The 12,494-nt window shown below is 41.1% G+C and overlaps 1 pseudogene; it reads right to left on the bottom strand.

Moving 5' to 3' along the window:
- Positions 1–447: 447 nt before the first annotated feature.
- On the bottom strand, positions 448–11,248 carry LOC101608347 (annotated as a pseudogene).
- Between the last annotated feature and the right edge of the window lie 1,246 nt (positions 11,249–12,494).

The following is a 12,494-nucleotide window of genomic DNA, read 5'->3' as shown; positions in this document are numbered from 1 at the left end:
GTTAATTGGAATTTGTGGAAATATAAAGACAGTTTAGGTAAAGTAGGATGTACAAGAGATTAGTATTGAAGCAATATTTTAAACATCTTAAATTATTTTAAATTTAAATATGATCTAGATTAAGAAGTTAACTAGCCGGGCGTGGTGGCTCACGCCTTTAATCCCAGCACTTGGGAGGCAGAGGTAGGAGGATCGCCGTGAGTTCAAGGCCACCCTGAGACTACAGAGTTAATTCCAGGTCAGCAACAAAAACAACAAAAAAAAAAGAAGTTAACTAACTATGAAGTTGAGGTTTACAGGTTTCTTTTTGTGTAAGTCTTTAATATAGAAGGTTTATGGTCTTTACTTACTTGGCCCAAAGATCAAAAAGTCTTATCCTGTTTTTTTAAACTTAATTTTTTTTTTTTTTGAAACCAGAACATTTATGGTAATTGATGTCCGAGATTCTCAAGATGACCTGGATGCTGCAATAGCTGCCCACTTGGGTTTAGATGCTGTTCCTTCACAGAATCCATGCCTGAATCTCCCAAACACAATTTTTAGGTGCCTCATTTGCCAGTTCTGATAGCATTTCACCTCTTAGCCTTGGCATGCTGGTTGTACTTTCTCTTGCGCTTGGCAGGGCAGCCACACTTGCCACAGGTCGACTTCTGAAGGTGGTAGGGTTAGAACCACAGCGGCGGCACATGGTGTGCGTCTTATTGAGACACTTTCCAAATGTGACATTCCCTTTGTCATCTTGCTTCAAATGTGGAGACCAAAGAGAAAAGTCTTATCTTTAGAAGAACTAATCAAAGCATGTTAGGCTGAAAGGCTAAAACTTTGATTAGTCTTAAAAATTTGTTATTAGGGCTGGAGAGATGGCTTAGCGGTTAAGCGCTTGCCTGTGAAGCCTAAGGACCCCGGTTCGAGGCTCGGTTCCCCAGGTCCCACGTTAGCCAGATGCACAAGGGGGCGCACGCGTCTGGAGTTCGTTTGCAGAGCTGGAAGCCCTGGCACACCCATTCTCTCTCTCTCCCTCTATCTATCTTTCTCTCTGTGTCTGTCACTCTCAAATAAATAAAAAAAATTAAAAAAAATTGTTATTATCAGATGTTTATCCTATAAACTTAATGAAATTGTGTTTTATAGAATTATATTTGGTTACATAATGCAGTGAAATATATTTTATATAATTTTATATAATTAGTTTTATTTATTAGAATAAGTTTATAGCAAATAAAAGTCTTAGCCAATAGGAAAACATACTAAGAGTATAACACTTAAGAAATCTATTGTAAACAGGTGTCCTATGTAACAAAATAAAGACTTGGTTTTCATCTTTTATGTCATATTTAGATAGAGTTTGAATAAACAAAACTAATTAAAATATCTTGATCTTATTAACTTTGATATTGCTATGGGAAACTAAGGCTCACAGAATTGGCATCAGATGGAGTGGAGAATTAGTCTATTTTTACATCAGCAGAGTCCAGGGGAATCTCTTTTAAAGCATGAAACAATAGTTAATTAGTAGAGAGATCTCTGTAGCTGTGTTATAGAGTTAAAAAGAAACACAAGCCAAGCGTGGGGGCGCACGCCTTTAATCACGGCACTCAGGAGGCAGAGGTAGGAGGATCGCCATGAGTTCGAGGCCACCCTGAGACTACATAGTGAATTCCAGGTCAGCCTGAGCCAGAGTGAGACCCTACCTCAAAAAACCAAAAAAAAATTAAAAAAAAAAAAAAGAAACACAGGATAACTTCAGTACTGACCAGAAGCTGTAACACAAACTATGGCCTTGAATGAGTAAAAATTGCAGTGTCAGTACAGAAGATTATACAGTATGAGACATAAGTAGCATGAAAGTTTATTATGGTACAAGACATAACTTTGGGCAAGAGGCCTTTCATTTTTATTTTATCATAACGTGAGGTATGACATTATAAATAAATTTGTCACTTTATTATAGAGAATTGCTTGAACTATGTAAACAAGGCAAGAGAAATACAGAGAATCTACCTTTTAGAGGGTTGGCACATCTTACTTTTTAAATATCTAATAGTTACAAGTACAGGCAGAACATGTCAAGTAAGGCAGCATAAAGTTTTGGCATCTGTATTTGGTAACATCCTTGGTTAGTTTGAATACCTGTGTGGGTTCCAATTACCCCACAAACTGGAAGCAGAACAGCAGCATTTAAGATCATTTTTCTAGAGCAGGGAACATGTCTTAAGCATCAATGTATCTACAAGAAATGAGACAATTACTTAAGTAAAACCTTGACTAAGACTGAGTATACATAGCTTAAGAATAAAGTCAAACCTTGTCATTGTTGAGCTAAATTAGTCTGATTTTAACATACATTAGAGACATTCTGATAGACATAAAGTGATTTTTTTCATCAACTACCTTTAATCATTGAACCATTTTTAAGTTTAACATAAGGCAATATTTACAACTGGTAGAATATATGATGCCTAGACAAACTATCTTAACATTGTTTGTATATTGCAGGCTTTCCTAGGACAGGAGGATTTTCCTCAGGTTCCCTGAGAACAAAGTCCCAATGACTAAATCACCTTTCATAAGACTTAGACAATAATCTCAGTGATAATCACCCACTAAAACAACATGAACAAGACAGGAACCATATTAATGTTACAGTGTTTTTGTTGCTGTTGTTGTTGTTGAAAATATAATAATCTTATTAAATAGTAAAAGGTTGACAAATAAAGGAACATAGTAATATAGTTGCTTGGGAACTTGTAAGCCAGTTTTTTACAACCATTATCATGGCCAGATTAATATCAATGAGTTAAAGTTTTTAAGTTTACCACCTGAATACTATAGCATCCTGTTACCAGCCAGGGTCATCCTTTGTTACTCTGACATAAGTCCTAGGTTAATATATCTCGAGGAGTCTCTAATCTGATCAAGTACTTTAAGATTTAATCAACTTTGCTTTAAAAAAATTTTTTTTAAATTACTTATTTGAGGGTGGCAGACAGACAGCGAGGGAAAGAAGCAGATAGAGATAGAGAATGGGCGCGCCAGGGCCTCCAGCCACTGCAAATGAACTCCAGATGCATGCGCCCCCTTGTGCATCTGGCTAATGTGGGTCCTGGGGAGTCGAGCCTTGAACCGGGGTCCTTAGGCTTCACAGGCAAGTGCTTAACCACTAAGCCATCTCTCCAGCCCTTAACTTTGCTTTTAACCTTCTGCTTAAGCTTACTCATGCCTTTATGTACATACTTTATTCATAACTTCATCTACACACTTTTACCTTACAATCTATGTAACCACTGTGTAACAATCCTTTTCATCAAACAGTTACCAACATTTAAAGTTTCCTCTTCAGTTTCTCTCCCTTAGTCAGTTCATCTCATAAATACCAACAAAAACTTTCTTATCATAAGACTTTTAATATGACCATTTAAGTTTATTTTTTTAACTTCTGTTTGTATACTTTTTTTTTTGTCCCTATGGCTAATTATGAACAGATTGTCTGTCTGATTATCTGTCTTTTCATTTTCCTGGGTCAGCAGTCCCACTAGACTCCCTTCATTTTTAAAATATTTACAAGGTTGGTTACATTAATTTTATATTTTTTATTTTATGTTACATTTAGATAAGGTTTAAATAAACAAACACAAACTCATTTAAAATGAATCTTGATTTTTGTTAAACATTTAGGTTTTTTTGGTAGTCAGAGTTTAACAGTAGCAAATATAGGTATAGTTCAACTTAACTTTGATTTGAGATATGACAATATAAATAAGTTTATTAACTTATTACAAAGAGTAAAGTCTGAAGTATATGAACAATTAAGGTAAGAAAAAATATGTAGAATGAAAACTTTAAGTTAATCCATTTTGCCACAGGCAACCTAAACCTTTTTCAGTTTAAGTCCCACAACCTTTCCATGTCATATCACTTTAATAATATACCTTACAACAATATTTTGCCTTATAAAGTCTTTTGTGATCAAAAACACATCTCTTTCTGTAGAAGCAAGTTTTGAATTTGGTATATAAATATGTCTATTATTGTAGTAAGCATGAATAAGCATGTTGTCAAAGATATTGATTATTATTTAAAATATATTGTAAACCTGGTTTTAATAATTTAACTTTATTTTAAAATATATGAGCATGAGAATATTTAATGATCATAAGTCCTGGAACAATTAATAACCATGTAGTCATACATAAGGACAGACTACATGAAACATAGAGCACATGACATGACATGGTTGGCCAACATTAGACATGACAACATGAAACATGGAGAGACATCCTTTTAAGATTTTAGTTATGTTTTTAAATTGGTGAGGACTTAATCTTAATAGGCTAATAGCCAATGGTTTGGATTTAAAGTTGACATTTTTTTCTTTGATAGCTTTTAATGAAAAGAAGGAGGAAAGGGAAAAGAAAGGAAAAAAAAATCCTAGAAGTTGTTTGGTGATTTTAACTTTTAGCAAGGAGAGAAAAGCCAGCTATCCACATGTAGAAGAAGTTAAAGAGGTCCAGTAAAGACAGCAGTTTCTTTAAGAGGGCAGCGTTTGTATTTGATTTAGTGAGATGGCTTGAATTTGGAATGAGAGGCAAGTCACAACCAGATGGCAGAACTGTATGTGAGAGGTAGAGTTTTAGAAGGGGCAGGATTTTAGAGGGTTTCTGGTAACAGAAGAGAATTGGGTAGGTAGAACAAGAAATAACAAAGGGAAGGACGGAAATGAAGGGCAAAGAAGCCCTGAAGGTAAGGAACCTCAGACCACTTGTCATGTCTTCTGAGGAAGTTGTCAAGATCAATAAGAATATTAAAATCAAAAGTACCAAAACAGTGGCGATTATCTAATGAATATTGTGGCCAGAATTGAATAGAGAGTTGGAGTAATTTGGCAGGCAGGAGCTCAGGAAGTTTGAGCTCCTTTAAATTAGCCTTCAAGACCAGGTGTAGTGGTGCACACCTTTAGTTCCTTGGGAGGCACTTGGGAGGCAGAGGTAGGAGGATTGCCATGAGTTCAAGCCCAGCCTGAGACTACATAGTGAATTCCAGGTCAGCCTGGGCTAGAGTGAGACCCTACCTAAAAAAAAAAAAAAAAAAAGGATTATCCTTGAGACATGCCAATGAGGTATCTTTTGGAACAGATAATTTAGAGCCCATTTTGGAGGACAAAGACTAGAGTGCCCAATCCTGCCACCAGGGACATCTCCCAGGCTTAGGGAGGGCAAAGAAAACCCAGGGACTAGGATGGAGCGTCCTTGCACTCATAATGCTTGGGGTGTCCAGTTGTCCACAAACTGAAAACTGAGGAACTCCCACAGTTTCTAAGGTCTGGGGTGGGATGCCTCCACCACAGACTGAGAACGAATACCTTGTCCTGAAATTGTAACTTGATGAGGGTGTGGATGTAGCAGATCACAAGGTAAGAGGCCTCTAGTCTGGAGTTCAAAAGTCTAGTGGGAGAGGGTGAGAGAAGAAGAAAAAGAAGAAGCTTCCAGGTATCAAGCTGGAAAGACTGGAGGTTTCAGGTTGCAGGTGGCTTAGTTCAGAGTAGTGAGCACAGTGAGTTTCTGTGCCCCTAAGGGGGTGAAACATTGTCAGGGAGGTAGAGAGAGAGAGAGAGAGAGAGAGAGAGAGAGAGAAAGGGGGCGGGGCACAGCATGAAAGCCCTGGAGGGCTCTGATCCAAATCACAGCACCAAAAATGTAAGAAAAGTATAAGAGAAAAGTAAAAAAGAACACTGGATTTGATCTCTACAGTTTATTTAGAGTAAAGAGCAAGGGATAGTAACCTTCCTGCAGGATGGAGCCTGAAGCACTGAGTCAGGCTAGGGTGCAAGTTTATAAGGAGGATCCTAAGAAAAACAAACTGTACCAGGTGTAGTTGATAAGAAAATTGTAGGGCTGGAGGGATGGCTTAGCAATTAAGGGGTTTGTCTTCAAAGCCAAAGGACCCAGGATTGACTCCCCAGGACCCATGTGAGCCAGATGAACAAGGGGACACATGCATCTGAAGTTTGTTTGCAGTGGCTGGAGACCCTGGTGTGCCCATTCTCCCTCTCTCTCTCTCTCTCTCTCTCAAATAAATAAATAAATAATAATAAATATTTTAAAGAAAGAAAATTGTAGCCATTTGTGTCCTTGTTCAGAATAGGCTTTTTCAGCCAGGAAAGTCTAAGGGAGGATACTCAGATGGTCTCTGGTCCTTCAAGGCCATCTAGGCTAAGGGGAGTACATCAATCAGGGAAGGGTGCCAAACTTAATGAGACCAAATGCCTCTTTGTCTTCTTTATTTCCCACAAGCTTTAGGGATAGTTATGAACTCTTTAGTTCCCTTTAGTTTTCAGGGAAGGCTATTAACCCTTCAGTATAGCCAACTACTATTTTTTATTGGATTCAAAGCCCCCGTTCTACAGGAGGGAGATTATGCCTGGTACTAGGAACACAGTTAAAAGCCTATGGCTGCCAAGATCATAGGCTTTAGTGGGGAAGACGCTACTATTGTTTTGTTGGAGGAGTGTGATGATCAACCTGTTTGGTACATATATATGCTTGTGCCCATAGAGTATTGCTACTATTACTGCTGCTGTCTGCCTTGGTCATGGAGAACTTAAGACGTGGCAGTACCTGCAGATGGAAAGGTGCCTACATGATTAAAGCTCCTGAGACGAAGTGACTCTTGCTGTGACATAGTGGCCCAGTGGTTTGCCATAGATGATTATCTATCTCACGCCTCCACAGCTCAGGGAACATGACTGATGAGAGAGGGGCCAAAGAATGTAAGATCCAGAGCAAGGGCTGTAATGTTGGATAGGAGATTTTTCCAAATTAAAGAGAGGAAAGTGACTCTGACTGGGGAAGTCAAATCTGGGAGACCTGAAATTTAAGTCACTCAACCACTCCCCAGGGTTGTTCATTAGAAACTGAAACATTCCTTCCTGGGGAGGGAGCAGAGCAGCAAGGAAGTTGTAGAGACTCAGGAAGAGTCCGCAGGTCTGGGAAAGAGGGTTCTGAGGCTCTGCCCTAAGGCTATAGAGAAGGGGAAACAACTGCTTAGGGAGAGAGACTCTCTGTTAGTTGCCAAGTGGTCAGTGTGCTCCAGACGTGCAGCTTGTGTGGCTCATCACCTATGCTGAGCTGAACCTTCTGGTGATGCAGCTGCCCTTGAGTGAGAGCAGCCATGGGGAGGTTGTCACCCAGGGTGACTTTTCTTGTGGTATAGGTTGTTTCAGTCACTTAAGGCTCCTGTAAGCAACCCTTCACCCTGCTCTATAAATAACCTCAATGAACTAACTGGTTCACCAAAACTGGTTTTGGTGTAATCGTCCTTTGGTCTATCATTGCACCTATCTGGAGAGAAGATGAAAAAAGGGGAAAGATTTCCTTCGACATCAGTATCCACGTAAGCCAGATGCACACAGTGGATCTTAGTGCACGGGGCAGGCGTTTGCAGTGACAACAGGCCCTGGCACTCCCATTCATTCATTCATTCATTCATTTTGTCTCTCTCCCTCTCCCTTCTTGCTAATAAAGAAAAATATATTTTTTAAAAATTAAATCAATGTATGAGGATTTAAAATTAAAACATTAAAATTTAACAATATAATAGAGTACAAATATCACCAGAAATGTAGTAAAAAGAGAAAAAAATGACAAAGGTTTATAAAAATCAGGAAAAGAGGGGCTGGAGAGATGGCTTAGTGGTTAAGCGCTTGCCCATGAGGCCTAAGGACCCTGGTTCAAGGCTCGATTCCCCAGTACCCACGTAAGCCAGATGCACAAGGGGTCGCATGCATCTGGAGTTCATTTGCAATGGCTGGAGGCCCTGGCGTGCCCATTCTCACCCTCCCTCCCTCCCTCTTCCCCCCCCCCCTCTCTCTCTCTGTCTCTCTCAAATAAATAAATAAAAATAAACAAAAAAAAATCAAGAAAAGAAAGACAAAGATTTTCAGACAAGGATGAAGACGAGCTGGGGCGATGGCTCAGTGGACAGACGACTTGCTGTGTAAGCATGAGGGTCCCAGTTGAGAACCTATGTCAAAAGCCAGACACTGGCAGTCATTTGTAAGCCCAGCCACGTCAGCAAAAGAGAAGGGAGGCAGAGGCAGGAGAATCCACCAGGAGCTTGAAGGCTAGCTAGCCTGGTGAAAAAGCAGCAGTGAAAAACCTGAGGCCCTGCCTCAAAGGAGGCAGAAAGGAAGGATTCATACCCAACCACTGTCCTCTGACCTCCACATGTATGCCATGGCTGTGGCGTGCACATGCCCACACATACAACGAACACCACACACACACACACACACACAGTGAGAGAGAGAGAGAGAGAGAGAGAGAGAGAGAGAGAGAGAGAGAGATGAAGTACTGGCATGGCTTCTTTCTGGGTCCTTGAAAATTGGAGACTACAGCTCAATGCAGGAAACTGGAGGGGTCGATTGAAATTGGGGGCTCTTGCCTTTCCTGGGGCTTATGCTATTGCTGAGTGCACTGTGCCGGCCAAGTGTCTCCACAGCTGTCTGCACTTGGGTAGCTCCCCTTCTGTGCATCCTAGGGGCCTTGTCTCCTACCTCTTCCTCTCAAGCGTTGGGATTCCAGGCACCCACACCAGGCCCTATCAATTACTTTTGAATTCCTTCAACATAGCAGCACGTTATGCCTCAAGCTGTTTGGCCACTCTTTTGTCTTTTTCTCTTCACTTTCCAGGTATATTTCCAAAGCCTTTCCTCTCTTTATCTCTCTCTTTTAAAAATATTTTTATTTTTATTTATTTATTTGAGAGAGAAATAGAGAGAGACAGAGAACGGGCACGCCAGGGCCTACAGCCACTCATTGCAAATGAACTCCAGATGTGTGCACCCCTTTGTGCATCTGGCTTTTGTGGGTCCTGGGGAATCGAACCAGGGTCCTTTGACTTTGCAGGCAAACTCCTTAACCGCTAAGCCATCTCTCCAGCTCACTTTTGTTTTTCTTATTTTGACTCCCTCCTTTACTAGGTCACAGAGATAGCTTCTAGCCACCATCATGCCCTAAAGCCTTTGTATTTTTTACTTTCATTGCATTCATGATTTCTAACCATTTCTTTCTTTTTTTTTTTTTATAAGTTTGGCCAGGCCTAGTGGCACACGCCTTTATTATTATTTTTATTTATTTTTATTGATTTGAGAACGACAGAGAGAGAGAGAGAGAGAAAGAGGCAGAGAGCAAGAGAGAGAATGGGCACGCCAGGGCTTCTATCCACTGCAAACGAACTCCAGACGCATGCGCCCCCTTGTACATCTGGCTAACGTGGGTCCTGGGGAATCGAGCCTTGAACCAGGGTCCCTAGTCTTCACAGGCAAGTGCTTAACCGCTAAGCCAACTCTCCAGCCCTCTAACCATTTCTTATTCACCCACCACTACCTCTTCTTTTTTTTTTTTTTTCTGTTTTGCCAGGGTCTGACCACATAGCCTTGACTAGCCTCATACCTCTGATTCTCAAGTGCTGGGATTATAGACGCGCACACCAGGCCCAGCTTAATTGCTTGCTCTTCTTCATTTCTTCTTACTTCAAGCAGCATATCACGCAGGCACAACTGCAAGCTCCTATGCCTTTGTTCCTGCCTTCTGGTTGCTATATTCCTCTGTAGTGCCTTAAGGATTACTCAACTTGGTTTTCCTTGTTTGTTGAATCTGTTGATTTTTTTCTTCTTCAGTGGGTCTTAGTGGTCTTGTCATTTTGCTTCCATGCATGGTTTCCGCTTGGGTTTCCTCCATAGAGATTCCAAGGCTTTGTCTCTATGGTTTCTTTAAAGGATGCATAGCTTCAAATCAGGTCTTCTCAGCTCAACATGGAGTCCTTGCTTTAAGTGACACTATATGCAGGTCCCAAATGCTGACCTCATTCTGTGCGATTCACCATTGCTTCCTTTACTGTCCTTTTTAAAAAATTATTATTATTTTATTTTTAGTGTTTTGGTTTTTCAAGGTAGATTCCTGCTCTAACCTGGGCTGACCTGGAATTCACTATGTAGTCTCAGGTTGACTTTGAACTCCCGAGTGCTGGGTGGGATTAAAGGTGTGTACCACCACGCCTGGCTTTTTATTTATCTATTTCTTTTTGTCTTTTTATTGTAGAAAACGTCAAACATACAGAAACGGGTACTCACCACTTAATGTCAACACTTAATCAATACGTGGCAGATCATGTTTCTTTAACACACCCTTCCCCTTTCTAAACCTCACTGGATTATTCTTTCTTGAGTTTTGACCATTTTGTATATGTTTATGACGTATTCTAATCACATTTACCCCCTCACTACCCTCTCTTATCCTCTTCCCGCTCCTGTTGGACCCCTTTTCCTGACTACTTTCAGTCCTCTTTGGTGGGGACCTACTGAGTTTAACCAGGGTTGCATACATGAGCATGGATGGGGTATGTACCGGAGCCCGGCAGCTTTCCAGTAGCTACACCACTGAAAGAGATGCCTCCCTCTTTGCCCAGCAACCATTTACTGCCAGCAGCTCCTCCAGCTGGAGTCGAGTCTCGTGAGCCCCTCCCTCTCACTGGATTATTTTACAAAAAATGTTCGATACTATATTATTTCATCTGTGAATGTTTCAACATCTATGTCAGAGACATGGCTTCTCTAAAATATGTTATGTCACCTAAAATTGTTAATATTTTCTTAATATAACTAGCCTAAAAAGCATTATGTTTCCATGGTTACTTCTCACATATATTTGCAATGCTAAGAATTAAACCCAGGGCTTCACACATGTTAGGCAAGCACTATCCCACTGAGCTATGCTCCCAGCCATCATAAATATTTTGGAGCAGGTTTGCTTGAATTAAAGTTTATAGAAGATCTCATCGCCTTTGGTTCATAGGGCCTTATTAAGTGTCTTTTAATCTATAACACTTCTTCTTCCAGAATATAGAGGATTCTTTAGGCCAAGAGAAGAAATGGGATGACTTATGCTAAAGGTTCTGTGTTGCTTCGATATTGTCATGTGGAAGCCCTGAGGAGCCCCAGGCAGCACACAAAAACTATGTTCGTATTGCAGGAGCGTCTGGGAAAGGTGGCAGCTGACTCTGCTGATGTGGGCTGAAGTTGCTCATCTGTCTGAGAGGCAGTTCATACTAATTGTCCTGGCATGGCCGTGGCGAGGAGGACTAGAGTGACCTAATTCTCTTCCAGGTGCCCCTCACCTTGCACCAAACTAGTGCAGCCACGGTGATGGTAGAGCCGAGTAGGGAGAGTGGCTGGGCTAACGGCAGGGGTCATTCCTATGAGGGACTCAGGAGGTAGCTGAGACGTGTGAGGGTGAGACTGTGAGTCCTGATGGAACTGGGGAGCTAGACAAGGCAATTAGAGCCTGAGATTTGGTGATGACTTGAGACAGTGGGTTCTAAGCCTGCTGAAGCCTGACACCTGCTAAAATGGTGAAATGAGTTAATACATATACAAGACTTAGCATATGGCTTGCTGCATATTGCATACTCCAAAAAGTCATAGTTGTTACTTTTACAATCCTACCAATTCTCTCAGTTGAGACAATTCCTTTTTTATGATTATTTTTATTTTTGAGAGAGAGGCAGAGAGAGGGGGTGGGCATGCCAGGGCCTTTTAGCCATGAACTTCCAGACATTTGCACCCCCTTGGGTGCATGTGCAAACACTGCATGCTTGTATCACTGCATCTGGCTACATGGCACCTGGAGATTCAAACCTGCATTCTTATGCTTCTTGGTCTAGCGCCTTAACCACCAAGCCACGTCTCCAGCCTTTGAGATAATTCTTATTAACACTTTATAGATGTGGAAAGAGAACCTTGAAGAGGTTGGGTAACTTACCCAAATCACAGACCCAGCAAGTGGCACAGCAGGATGCCAAACCCAGATATTTCCCTGAAGGACTCACATGTTGACCATGATGGTCCTCTCTCATTTGTACCCCTTGACACAATAATGAGTCCTTCCATGTGGTAATTGACATTGTCTTGGGTTAGTTTAACTCCAGATTCTGAGTGTGTAAATCGCATGGAGTGGTGAGTGGGAAATGAGATTTCTGACAAGTCTCTTCTGCTGTGGAAGTTGAAACAAGCAGTCCAAATAGGGTGGCCCAGTGGAGGAGGGACCTGAGGGTATGTGAAGAGATGGGAGGCAAAAGGGCATGTCTTGACATAGATCACTAAGAAGTGAGAAGTGGGATGCAAGGTACCAGAGCTGAAGGGCTAAAGAAATGGCTCAGTGGTTAAGGTACTTGCTTGCAAAACCTAAGGACCCAGGTTCGCCCAGTACCCAGGTAAAGCCACATGCACAACGTGGTGCATGCATCTGGAGTCTATTTATAGTGGCTAAAGGCCCTGGTGTGCCCATTCTCTCTGTCTCTCTAGTTCTGTCTGTTAGATAGATAGATAGACAGACAGACAGATAGATAGATAGATAGAAATAAATAGATATATTTAGATAGATAGATAGATAGATAAGATACCAGAGCTAAATATGAGACATACTTTTCAAGATATTCTT

Source organism: Jaculus jaculus, chromosome 7 (assembly GCF_020740685.1).
Source record: "Jaculus jaculus isolate mJacJac1 chromosome 7, mJacJac1.mat.Y.cur, whole genome shotgun sequence".
Classification (NCBI taxonomy): Eukaryota; Metazoa; Chordata; class Mammalia; order Rodentia; family Dipodidae; genus Jaculus; species Jaculus jaculus.
The sequence above is the reverse complement of the archived record's forward strand: the minus strand, read 5'-3'. Positions and strand labels throughout refer to the sequence as shown.